Raw genomic sequence first — 13,737 nt, forward strand, 5'->3', positions numbered from 1 at the left:
AGTGAGAAGACAGTCTGAAATATTTGCATGAATTCCCATTTGGACATTTTGAATGATTGCAACAATAGATGTGCCGTCCCTTTCAAACTCATAGCTTCCATTTTATCAGACTTAACAGTCCTTGTCCACAATCAAAGACATTATAAAGTTATATTAACAGGCTAACCTGACCTTTAAGTATAAAATTGGTTTCTCTTACTCTGTAAATACATAAAAACAGGATACTTTTGTGCCTATGAGCACAGGACTCCTCAAGTGGTGTTGCACTCTGGCCAGATTTCATTGGCAGTCACTGAATGTAATGTGATGCAGTGGAAAGGATTACCCAAGATTCTCTGGGAGTTTAACAAATGAACGAGCGACACAATAGGAAAGAAAATCAGGATACTGGTTTTCAATATGATATAAGTATTGTACTAGCCTTAACTGTTTTCTGCTCTATGAAGACTTAATCATCTTAATCCATTAATCTCTGTCTAGCTATCTCTCTATCTAGTAAATCTTTTTGGAAGCACTCCCCTGCCCGTAGATACCTCTGTTGGGCATCATTGCACCACCTTTCACTGAATTTAGATGCTGGAGCAGGCCATCAATTGATACTTTCAACTTGCCTGACCTCATTACGTTTGCAGTGCTGCCCCCGTTCATTTAATATAGAAGCATTTGTATGCAGCTCTTTTGTTTGTGCTGCGTGCCACCGTGAGCATTTCTTACTAAAAGGCAGCACCCCAATACTGTCAAGTGGTGTGAAGAATGCAATGCTGGTGTTTCACCACAGTAGTTGACATCAAGTTGATCACCCTATTTTTTCTAAAATGTAAATTATACTATCAAAATAAATAAGCTGTTGCTATACATGTAAAAGGAACAGTACAGCCATTTTATTTTAGCTTTCAATAGAAAATCTACCGCAGAGCAGCATTAAGACCACCGGGACAGCCTTCTAAATACTTTCTACAAGCTAATTAGTAATTAAAATTAATTCATGAAGCTGCCAGCTGAACATTGACAGATGATATTAGATCTGCATACTAAGAACAGAGAAGGCAAACCTCCCCTGTTCTTCCCTTCTCCTCTCTTACACTATCAGTAAGACATGCTCAGAAAGACTAGTCCTATACTATAAATGACCTACTGACCCTGTTCATAACACGTAGGCTGGGTGCAGCACTGGCCCTGCAGCCTATCCTCATACATGCACACACAGCAGAGTCACCTTTCAAAAATGCTGTTGTGCTACAAGAACAGATGCAGAGAGGAAGAAAATAATGTCATCATTTCCTCCTTATAAGCTGAGGATGTGAAAGCAGTCAGGAAAATGTGGACTTGGAAGTGGTCCAGGGCTATTTTCTTAGCATTCATGCCTGTGCTGCAAGTCACACCAGCATTATCACAGCGCCTAAAACTTGCTAGACCAGCCCAGTGGAGCGTAACAGTCAGCCAGCTCCCTGAAATCACCCCAATATGTCACTTCTGTGCAGTCAAGGTCAACTGTCCGCTCACATTTTGTCACTCTAACTGCTTACATCTAAATACATGCTTACAATAATGTGGTGATTTATCTTGTTTTGGGCCTATTCCCCTGGGTGCTTTCACCTTCTAATACAAATTCACTCATTATTATGCACGGCAAGCATAACAGACCTTTGTGACATGTGAGTGATTTTGAAAAGTGTAGATTTAGAAACATTTGTAATACAGCTCACATACTATAGAGTAATTTCCTTAAATCTGTTTTGTGTAATATTTCTGAATTTAGGCTGTTATATTCAGTACTTAAACATACTTAACAGAAGGTATATAATATAGTTTATAGAATAATGGTGATAACAAATTTTCAAGGATTGAAAAAAATATATATCCACAGATTTTAGGGGTTGTATTACTGATTTGCCTAAGCTCCCCATTTTACATTGTAATTATGTATTATTTTGGGACAATAAATTTGAATTAATTATCCTTGAATTTTTCAATATGAATAATTACATTAAAGCTTTGAATTTAAAATAGCTCATTTGAATGGCACAACCCTATATATACTTTGTAACCACTATGTAAGAAGAGGTTAGAATACTCAGTAATACAGTCCCTAAAAGTAGTGAGTAATTACAGTGAAAGATGTGTAAATACTGTTTGTCTTTTCCTCTAAAATACCATGGTGTTACTCACTACTTCAAATTGCTTACAGTATAATGTGTTTCTTATGTCCTTTAAGAACTCAAATTGTTACCCTTATTCCACCGTACCTAGCGATAATTCTGAGTATTTGCATTGTAGGTGTTGAGATATTACACCGTAAGTCACAGGCTGTGCTATAAAGTGCTACCATAGGTTGCCGTCATTTTGGAATTTCAGTGTGTTTTGTATATGTTTAATATCTCAAACCCTATATTTACACAACATTAGTCTGAATGCGTAAAATGTTTTGTGTTTTTTCCACATCTGCTAATAAAGTCATTAGTGGGATGATTTAAAAAGAAGAAAAAGACAACAAGAGGTGACAGTTTGGTGTGGAGCTGCTGTGCTAGTGTGTCTGGATGTCTGACACCTTGAGTATGAAATTAATACACTGGAGAGCGAGCAACACGTTTGCATGGGAAGAGCCCACAGTTGTATCGGGGAAATGAATTACAATAGATCTAGACTAGACATGCAAATGGCTATAATTAAGATAATAGCGACTTTGCTTTTGGGGATAAAAAATAAGCGGCTATCAAACACCTGTTAAAAAAGAAGCCTCCCACATCCTGAAAAAGCAAAGACACAGCAGTGTCTTTGCAGAGTCTGTAATATTCCTGTATTTGGACATTATGGAAAGAATTTAGAGTATGTATGATGTTATTCAAGGTACATGTCTCATGGTTACATCTCACCTTTGCCCTTATATGTATAGGATACACTTGATTTGAGAGCTTTGGCCCAGTGTTATTTTTTCTAGCGAGTCCCCCCCCCCAATGCACTTAAAAAGACATAAACAAACACCAGACAGACGAGGCTTATTGTTTCTACCAGTGTGTGTGTGCGTGTGTGTGCGCGAAGGAGAGAGAGAGAGCGAGAGACCACAGCGCGAGACAACCATGTTCTCCCAGCCTCCTCGAGCCAGTAACCATGACAACAGGATGGCTGGGAGACACGGTTCAAGCTCAATTGAGGCCGGTGTCTTTCTTTTCCTCCAAAATAGTGCCTTGGTCGCGTTTCAAGACCGACTTGTCCTCCTAAAAAAGCAGAGAAAAGGCTTTTCTCTGCCTCCTCTCGGGGGACACAAACACACAGACACGCACACACCTCCGTAAAATCCCACGGCCCGCACGGTGCATATCTCACAGCCTACATTAGCTCCTCAAACACGGCTTGCCGGCGCGAGGAGGTTTGCAGCCCCGCGTGAGCATTTTTGCTCCCACATTAGCAAGAAAAACAGGAAAGCTAAAGACAGCCTCTGTGAGAAATGCCTCTCTCGCTAATAAACTACTAAACGGTCACCCAGCATGGGCTTCGCTAGACCCGGCGGTTAAACAGCGCTAACACAGTCGCACTAGGTTAATATCTTCACACTTTGACCGTTTGTCTTAAAAATAAACGTGTCGTATCTTCACTCACCGGTGAAATGCGTCCAGTCGGATGCTGAAATATGCTGGGAGTTGCGCGGCGGCACTGGTCCTCTCTCCCCCTCTCTTCCCCTACATCCACACGCCACACACTGACAGACGGGCTCTTTTTTCTCTCCCTTCCTCAGCTGCCCCCCTTCTCGCTCGCGCGCCCGACGTTGACGTCCAACCGAAGCAGCTCGTGGTGTCGTCTCGCGCCTCTGCTCAGGCTGCTAGGGGAGGTCCGGATTATTTCTGATGAATGGACGGATGAACGGAGGCGTCCTGCCCGTCTCCTCCTCACTGTGGAGCTTATGCGTGCTTTGAGTGGCAGCTGAGAAACTCTAAACCCGCTCCTCGGACCGTTCGGGAGTACCATCACTCTCCCGTGGCTAGAGCGCGGTGTGAACGAGACGTGTCTCGATGGCCTGTTGATATCAAACACTGCAGCCCGCAGTGAAGATTAGCGCCGACAGTTGTGTTGACATACGTGCTTCTCTTTGACCACTGATGATAACCTGGAGACCTGGAGCTTAGTTGTAGCTGGACCGGTGGTATTAGAGCTATAGAGTGCTCAAAGGTGGTGAAACCTTTCCCACACTAAGGTCCTGGGATCTTGGATGGCGTTACTCCCCCCCCCCCCCTCTCCACCAGATATTAGAATTAAGAATTAATGGTGTGAATACAAAAGTTTGGGAACTGACCAGAAAAAGAGAGCATGTAGATGATTTACAGACATTCAGATGGTGTTGTCCAAGGTCTAAAGTCCTGCAGCTGTCATATCTGGGATGCTGCATTGGTCATGCTGAAGTTTGGTTTCAACAGGAATTCAGCAGGATGCCTGAAAAGGGAAAACATGACCTATGAAACAGTCAATAGCCCGCTTGACCCACAGTGAACCATGTTACATGAAACAGCTCAGTGTAATCATGCCAGAACATACTGTAACCTACCACACATAAATGAAAGTGAACATCCTAATGTTCTTGTATTGTGCAACTGATCATGGAAAAATCTACTTGCATTTTTTTAATTCTATCGCAACGGACCACTGTCTTGACCTTTGACCTGTGGTTAGCCTTGAGTTCTGTCAGAAGTTGTTTTCAGGGTACTGTTAATCATCAGTAACAGCAGGTCGAGCGCTTTCTGTTGATCTTTGTCAGTCCCCCTTTTTTTCTAATGCTGTTTGTGCTACCTCCTCTGTCAAAACTATGATTAAAGCCCACTGAGAAAAGCAATAATCCCAATTGAACCGCTAAACACGACCACTGGTTTTAAGGACTGAGCACACAGTGTCAGATAAACACTTTCTGCAACGCCTTAAATTGCCATTAATACAATGCACATGCTTTTGCCCCGCCCCATATTAATATTCATGTGTATTTGCACATTTGCATTTGTCAAAATGAGAAATTGCCAGGGAGTCTAATTTTCTTTTTCAGACTGATAGACACACCATGGTATGAAACTGTGATTGTGCTGTCAGGCTGCTGATGGTGCCTGCTCTGAGCCACATATGATCAGTTGGATTGCAGAGGATTTAACACAAAAGTGTTATCATTCTTCGTCCAACTAACAGGTAAGCATTTAATGTTATCTCTCAGCATATAGTGCAAATTAGCTTCTGTTCCCGCTCTGCCCTTGACAAAACAAAGGGGATATTTTCACCCTGTAACAGCATATGTCTGACACCATTTTTCTCTCCTTTCTCTTTCACTTCACAAGCACAGCTAAATTCAATCAGGAGGCAGTTCAGACCATCAGAACTGCCTTTGTACAGTGCTCCGCTTTGACAGTACCTTCATACTAAAGAACCTCAAGGTCATGAACAGAAGCACAGCAGTAGCATCCAATCATTCATATGGCTCTGCACTGGCTCGTGCCAAAATCTTCCAATGTTGGTACTTCAGGACTCTGAAGCACGTCCCTTTCAAATGTCCAGGAGTGCCAAGTTTTACAGTAACATCTGCACAGACTGTGGAGACCTCAGTAATATCCCAGAGATCAATAGCGCATTAGAAGGAGACTAAAGAAGGAGGAGAGCGAGTGAAAAGGGTGATGAAGCGGCACAGGGAGAATTAAGAGGAAGAAAAAGAGAGAGAGATGCATAAAGCAAAAGAGATGATGATGTGGACAGAACAAAAGAGCCTGGTGTGCGTTTGAAGACAAGGGGAGGAGAAGGTTAGAGAGGAGAGGCCCATAGCCAGGCAGGTAGAGGAGGGGGTTATCCAAGGAGAAGGATGAAGAGAGGAGAAGTACAAGGGGAGGTGGGGTGTGAAGATGACAAAGAGAGTTCAGAGGATGCACAGATGACCAGAAAGAAAGAGGCACGAGAGGGAGAGAGGGGTGGAAATAGTTTGGAGGAAAACCCACTGCAGACGCAATGTCAATCCTAATTACTAATTCATTAACCTGCCCAGATCCTTTCCCCTCCCCCTCTGTAGCCACACAAACACACACACTTGCACACCCACACATGCACTCAGTGCTCTCCGCTCGGTCCCTCCTCTATGTCCCATGAGAGGCGGACGGCTGGCGAGATGGAGAAATGAAGAGGTGTGTCTGCAGCTAAGTGACATCTGCAGGGCCATGATGCCGGCAACGTGTTGGGAGCGCTGGAAATCCCTGATGTGACGATGGGAGGGAGGCGGGGAGGTAACTGGTGAGGGGAGGGGGGGGGGGAGCTAACAGCTTGCATTTTAGTTTGTTGGAGCGGGTGGTCTCCTGTAATGGTGCATATGAGTGTGTTAATGTGCACGGCTGTGGTGTCAGAGTATGTTTATGCGTTTGTTCCGTCATGCATACACATGGGTGCCCAAATGTGCAATCATAAGGTGTACTGGCATGTTGAGTGTGTGTGTGTGTGTGAGTGTGTGCAGGTTTGGGGGAGATAAATCAATAAGCTAATGCTGGTCTGCTCAAGTAATAACATTGTGTCTTTAATCAAAGCAAGGGGGAGGTGCGAGAGAGACTGATGATGTCTGTCTGTCTGTGTCTGTCTTTAGCCCCTGCTGTATGACTCTTAGCTCTGTATGTTCGTGTGTGTGTGTGTGTGTGTGTGTGTGTGTGTGTGTGTGTGTGTGTGTGTGTGTGTGTGTGTGTGTGTAAGCCACCGAGGCACACACTGATGTTCTGCATCCACACACACCAGGACCTCCTGCAGCATTCCTCCGCACATGCTCACATATACAACTCATTAGGAAGATGGAGATGCAAGCATGCACGCACATGGGCACAAATTCAAGCACCCTAGGGTACACAAACACACGTACACACACACACATCAGAAGATGCAGTGCTGCTGACTTTGGTGGAATTAGATACAGAAATCTTCCAAACAAGCATTGATCCAAGAGTTTACAGCGCCGGCCCCGTCTGCCATGTCAGGCCAAACAACAGGGAGCTCTGCGAGACAGCTGGGGAGCACTCACACACACCACACACAAGCAGGAACCACTGTGGGCACATATATGTAGCACACACATCACAGTATGTGTGTGCACATGGTGTGGCTCTTTGATCTCAGGACTTCATAGCACAGTGTGCTGGAGTGTAAACACGTGTGCATCTGTGATATCTGATATTAAATTAATACGAGTGTACACACAGATTCATTTGTGCGGATAAATAGGAAGAGTTATTTAAAAAATATATATAATATATATGTTATAGATAGATAGATATATAGACAGTGTGCAGTCTTTATCCTCCAAGCTCGGGTCCTCTATCAGAGGCCTGGGAACTTAAGGTTATGACACTCACTAGTCCTCGGCCCCCTTCCTTACGTTTAGCGCACAGTCTCAGGGTGCTGGGTTTGTGGTGAAACCCTCCATGCATGCTCAGAAGCTTCCTTGTCTTGAAGTCCTCCTTTGACCAGCAGGGCATGTGATCACCGGTAGGGCGAAGGTGTTGATAGCCTTGTTCTTACCATTCAGCTGATTCCTCAGGACTTGCCTTACTCTTTGCGGGTATTTGGTGATTGCAGCTTTCCAGCGGCCTCTTTGTGGCTCCCACTGGCCTGTGGGATTCCCAGGTATAATTTTTTAAAATAAAGTTCCTGGGTTTTACTTATGCTATGCTTAGTAAATCTCTGATAATGTTTCAGTTTAATTCTATATATTCTATATATTTACACTTATCTAGCTGATTTCAATTAATTGAATTCAGTTAAATCCACTATACTCTACCCTTGTAGCAGTAAATCACAATGAATCACAAAGCATTAAATGTGTGAAAGTGACCATTTAATGTGTATTTCTGTGTGAATACGTATTTATGAGCATCACATGCTTTAGCAGCGGGGAGAGGGGGCTCTTTGGCTTCAGTTTGCTGTTTTGTTTCAGTTTTCCTGATACACTGCACCAAAAGGAAGAATGCCAACATTTAGCAAAGCTAGGACAGAAATACTGCTGCTCCAAGAGAATGTAAAAAAAGCAGAATATAAATGGGGGGGAAAGGCAAGCTACAAGTGTCTTATGATAATAAGACACTTATCTAAAAAGATGGTTGGAGTAAATATCATAAAGAACCAGAAATCTGTATATTTTTCAAGCGTTATCAACAGCCACTGCCACAAGTCCTGTCTATTATTTAGCATTGAAAATTCTGATCTTAACCCTCCTCAGTCCAAATGCACAGAAGCTATTTTTACATTTCTTTGTTGACGAGATTTTAACTGGTAGAGCACATATCTTACATCCTTCTTATTACCCTTTCTTTATTATCACTCCTGCAGTTTTTAGCCATTTTGTTCCAGTGTCTGTCATAACTGAGGAAACTTGTTACTCAGATCGGGCTCTCCCAATGATATCCTCCCACTTGTTTGTGTTTTTTAAAGACATTTGGGGCACTATTGGACCATATATTCAACAATATTGGAACTTACATTCAAAGGCTTATAAGCAGCAGCCTGACTTAAGATGATGTACAATGTCTGATTGTTATCCAGTTTCAGACCTATTTCAAGCTTCCTTTTCATTTCTAAAATTTTGGAAAAAGTAGAGATCTTACAGCTGCAGCCTTTTTTAAACACTCCCAATATTTCTGAGGTATTTCAGTCAGGTTTTAAAGCAAATCACAGCACAGAGTCTGCACTTTTGAACGTTTTTATTGGTATTTTTTTAACCATTGGCTTTGGGGACTGTCATACTTATGCTTTTGCATTTCACAGCAGCTTGTGACGCATTAGATCACAATGTTTTAATTTCCCACCTAGAGCAGCATGTTAGAGCCACTGCCTTGGAGTGGCTCAAGTCGAAACTGTCTGACAGAAGTCTTTCCGTTTCTCATGGTAAATGTCATTCATCATTGGCCACCCTCTGTGGTATAGCTCAAGGATTCATCCTCGGGCCTCTTCTTTTTAGTATTAACTGAGCTCTCTTATTAATAAAACACACTGCAGTCAGCTGACTTTCCACTGAATCGTATTGAACCCAGCCCCACAGTGCTGATGTTAGGATACCTCAGGGCATCAGAGCATGGCTGGTTCTCACTCTTTTAAATTTTCATGAGGTCATTATTTTTGGGCCGAGTGGCCCAAGCTGTCCACCGTTCTGACTTGAGTCCTCTTGCAACATTTGTCAAACAAGTTGTTACCAACCTTGAGGTAAAAATGGATTCTCTAGAGTTGATCCTTTTTATCTTTGTTGTGACTTAAAGAGATTTTTACAAGCATTTGTTATTGTAGTGCACTTTAGGTCGATATTGATCAGGCCTCACTATCACATTTACAAATGGATGCTGCTGCACAGAGACATACACGTGTGAGCACATTATTCCTGGTTTTGCATGTTTATACTCGTTGCATGTCCATTTTGGAATTCATTTTAAAATAGTATTAATTGTAAATAGTCAGTGGAGCCCAAAACAGAGGTAAAAGGAAGTAGTGTTGTGGCCTTTATTTGCCCTTTGGATACACATATATTACTTGCTATTACTATGCTGTCGTGCAAAATAGGGTTTTTAAATTTAAAAATGAATTTCAAACCCATTCTTCAATGCCTTACAAGACAATTCATGTTGTACTGGTTGCCATTTACAAAAAAGAAAAAACACAAGGAGCGAGTGTTTTGCGTGAATTTATTGCACTTGGGAAAAGAACTCTAGCAACGGGAACACATCAGTAACACAAAGGCCTTGCACTGTGCATTTATCTTTGTAACAGATTCAGCAGAAGAAGAAAAAACAAACAAGCCGCACACTTACCTCCTCATTGGACATCATTATTAAACCCCACGCCTTTGTGTCGGACTCCAGTGATTCCCTTGACTACCTCATCAGCATTCATTACCTCTGAAAAGGAGGGGGACACCGCATGTCAGCACTTGTGGTGTGTATCTGTGTAAATGTCATTGTGTGTGTGTGTGTGCGTGTCTGTGTCTCTCATCTGGGTCATTATATCCACAGGCATGAAAAAGCAGGTTACATAGACACACTTTCCTCCGAGAGACAGGAGTGCAAATGGAGCTGGGAAGGGTCCTCATTTTTCAGCGTCAGTCACTTCCACCTGTGACCACTTGTCCTCGTGAGCTGAAGGATGAAAGTAAAGAAAATGATACTGTGTGTGTGTGTGTGTGTGTGTGTGTGTGTGTGTGTGTGTGTGTGTGTGTGTGTGTGTGTGTGTGTGTGTCAGAGAGAGCGAGATGATGTATAAATCTATGATTCTCAATGAGCATTCCCAGGAGAAATGAACAAAAAAAGTAAACTTCCATGTTTATTTATGGACAAAGCCGATCTGTATTTACTTGGGTTTGTGTGTGTCTGTGTGAGAAAGAGAGTGTGAGAGAAAGACGGCCAGCCAGACGAACAAGGGAAACACTGGCGGCCCTGCCAACATGATGACAGAATGTGCCATGTGTAGTAGCGACACTTAGTGTGTGTCTGTGTGCGTGCGCGCGCGTGTGTATGAGCTACGAGTCTGCTGGGCAGCCAGGTCAACCGACAGACCGATCACCATGGCAACAGTGCCACACTCTGCCCCTATGTGTCAAGCTGTAAATATGGATGTCTTTGGAACCAGAGAACAACTGGACAGTGTCAGGCCCAGGTGTCGTCCTGTCGTCCAAATGCTAACCGCCTTGCTAACTCGTATGCAAGAGAATTAAAACCGTAGGAGTTTAGATACCCAACCATCCAAAACAATGGATAGTGCACAAGAGCAGTGAAGAAGAGCGCACAGGCTGGAGTCAGGGGATTCCGGACAGAAGGACAAGAGCAAGAGTGAAAGGGAAGGTTTGAAGAAGGTAGTGAGACTCGCTATGATGGATGGTTTGAGATGGTGGCAATGACAAAAAGACATGAGGCCGAGCTGGAGGTGACACAGCTGAAGATGCTACGTTTTTGGAGACAAAGACAAGGTTGAGATGGTTTGTATTTTAAACTTTATTTATACAGATAGCCCCATTGACACCCAATGTCTCATTTACAGGAGAGACCTGTTCCTCTTAAAGATGCAATATTACCTTATCTGGTCTGCAACTATGTTCTATTCATCACGAGTATGTGTCATAGGAAAGGCGTCAAGATCGTTTTAGTGTCATTCAGCTGTTTTGTTTCCTCTCACGGGTCCCGTCAGCAGTGACAAATAGATTTAGATGAATATTATTATTGCACACCAGCCTACCTCCCCAGCACCAAACAGCACACACACAGACTTAGTTTATAGTTATTATAAATCATTGTAAACAGCTGAAGAGGACATTTCTTTACCCAAACAAGAAGTGGTGGAGACCAAAAAGGAAAAAATAGAGGTGGATGTGAGGATCAGTAGCTGTTCGCTAGCAGCACTAATAAGGTAATGATGACATATTTGCGTTTACAGTTTTCCCCTCCAAGGTAATTAATGCTGTTTTAACTGTTTAAGCTGCTTCTTCGTGTTGATTCAGCCACACCATGTAATCAGCAAAGCAGCTCTGCCTGTAATACTTGCGATTAAAATGGGGTTTCATTTTAATCCATGTAAAGCCTGGTATTTTTTTTTTTTTTGTATTAAAATGTGGAACGTAAACCAGTATCCACAGTGTAAGCTTGCATTGCTGCATGTACATGAAAAATGCAGCCTGTGTATGTAATGATGTTACGTTTTTCAAATGAAGCATTAAAAAAGTCAACATACAGCGCTGGTGGCACGTTGTGGCAAACACTCAGCACCGAGAGCTTCATCACAGTCGCTTCTGCCAGTTAAAAGACGCTGGGGACTAAAACAATATTTCTTTGCGGTCGTTTTAGCCGCACGCCTATGTGAATCCATGCTAATGCACAACCTCTGCGTCAGCCCATGCATTAAACATGGAGCAGCTGAGGGGGGATATGTTGCAGTACCAAATGTTTTACTATTAAAAATCACCCTGATAAAAAAAAAAAAACCATGATGGGAAATGCAAACTGCTGGTATCACATGAGATCCCAGTTCTTGAGAGAAAAATTACATAGGAAAAGCAGAACAAGACAGATTATGCAGATGTGGTCTCAGCAGACTTGTTGGGGTTAAAGGTCAAGGAAATGCTGTTAACCGCCTAACAGGGCCAGAAAAACCTGCGAAGGATACAACCCAGTGTTAAAAAAAGCTCCTTTATCATACATTGATCTTCATGTTCCTCTTTTATAGTTCAGTAAATGTATTTTGTAATTTACACCAAGTTCAACATGAGCAATTATTAACCTAGAGACAGAAGCTCTGAACAGCATGTACAACCAACAAAAAAGAGGCGCCAGCTGCAGGATGGTGAGGTCTGGTGACAGCATACACTCTAAATCAATGGGATTTATATATATGAAAGTACATTTGGGCACAAACCCACACAGACTACTTCAGCGTATATCATGCTAATGATTGCTGATCCAGTGCCCTGGTTGGTAATACAAACAGCCCCAACTCAACTGAGACTCCACTAATGTTCATCCTTTTATCGGGGACGATCGTGGCTCAAGAGTTGGGAGTTCGCCTTGTAATCGGAAGGTTGCCGGTTCGAGCCCCGGCTTGGACAGTCTCGGTCGTTGTGTCCTTGGGCAAGACACTTCACCTGTTGCCTACTGGTGGTGGTCAGAGGGCCCGGTGGCGCCAGTGTCCGGCAGCCTCGCCTCTGTCAGTGCGCCCCAGGGTGGCTGTGGCTACAATGTAGCTGCCATCACCAATGGGTGGATGACTGGATATGTAAAGCACTTTGGGGTCCTTAGGGACTAGTAAAGCGCTATATAAATACAGACCATTTTCCATTTTAAACCAAGCACACAGCTTTTAGGTTAGTCTCTTTATTATCCATCAAAAAATTTGAAATGTCATGATCCAGTTAAATTTTAGAATTGTCTTCTTCTTTCCATTGTTCTCTTTAGGGGTCACACCAGCACCTCACCCTGTCTGCAGCATCCTCCTCTGTCACACCAGCCCTCTGCAGGTCGTCTTTCACTACATCCACGAATCTTCTCTGTGGTCTTTCCTGCCTGGCAGCTTCAACATCCTTTGTCCAGTATGTCCGCCATCCCTTCTCTGCATGTGTCAAAACCATTTCATCCTTGTGTTTCTAACTTTGATTTTTATATAATTTAAATGGACACAAAGATTTATATTAAAATATCCTTTTAATTACAAAGTGCTTTTATTGTTCCTTTGCTTTTTGTTTTTGCATTATTTCAATACAGTGAGGTAATGCATCTTCCACATACTATATTTATGTTGTTCAAAACAGATCTATATACCTAATAAGGATAAACACACACTAAACATATATTTTGTAGTATGACTAAAAGCACACTCTCATTTATCCCCCCCCCCCCCTTTCCCCTGCAGTCACATGATCCTTTCATTGACTTGACTTGTTATTTTGCATTGCTCCAGCAGAGGGAGCTGCTCATGCATTAACACCACTCAGTGTGGGCGCACGTGTATTACCCTCAGAGTGAATTCAAACCAATGACTCCATTCATTCATTCACTTATTGTAAATAACTGCGGGGCCTTCAGCCGCTGCCATTTGTGGCTAAAGTCCGTCATTTCCAAGAGAGACCTGGCAGCAAAAGTCAAGTGTTATTTGCCTAGAAAATGTAAAAGGTAAGAAGGTGACAGATAAAGGAAGGAGTCTAAGTTTTCCTTATTGGAAATCAGCTCCTACTACAAAATAATTCCTGTTAATCTGACTGAGAGGTGTGGTCACTGATTA

The 13,737-nt window shown here is 42.7% G+C and overlaps 1 protein-coding gene and 1 long non-coding RNA gene across 3 annotated transcripts in view; one reads left to right on the forward strand and one right to left on the reverse strand.

The window, feature by feature from the left end:
• The window catches only part of psd2 (pleckstrin and Sec7 domain containing 2), a 38,215-nt gene extending 34,185 nt beyond the window's left edge, over positions 1–4,030 (reverse strand). For both annotated transcript variants that reach the window (XM_026187072.2, XM_026187067.2), the window contains exon 1: positions 3,598–4,030. The gene's annotated coding sequence lies outside the window, so the exon portion shown is untranslated. The remainder of the gene's footprint in view (positions 1–3,597) is intronic.
• Positions 4,031–10,605: 6,575 nt separating this feature from the next.
• Positions 10,606–13,171, forward strand: LOC145431029 (uncharacterized). Its single transcript, XR_013911406.1, has 2 exons — positions 10,606–10,948; positions 12,915–13,171. It is a non-coding gene; the product is annotated as an uncharacterized LOC145431029 (long non-coding RNA).
• The last annotated feature ends 566 nt before the right edge of the window (positions 13,172–13,737 follow it).

The sequence above is a fragment of the Astatotilapia calliptera genome, chromosome 2 (genome assembly GCF_964374335.1).
Source record: "Astatotilapia calliptera chromosome 2, fAstCal68.1, whole genome shotgun sequence".
Classification (NCBI taxonomy): domain Eukaryota; kingdom Metazoa; phylum Chordata; class Actinopteri; order Cichliformes; family Cichlidae; genus Astatotilapia; species Astatotilapia calliptera.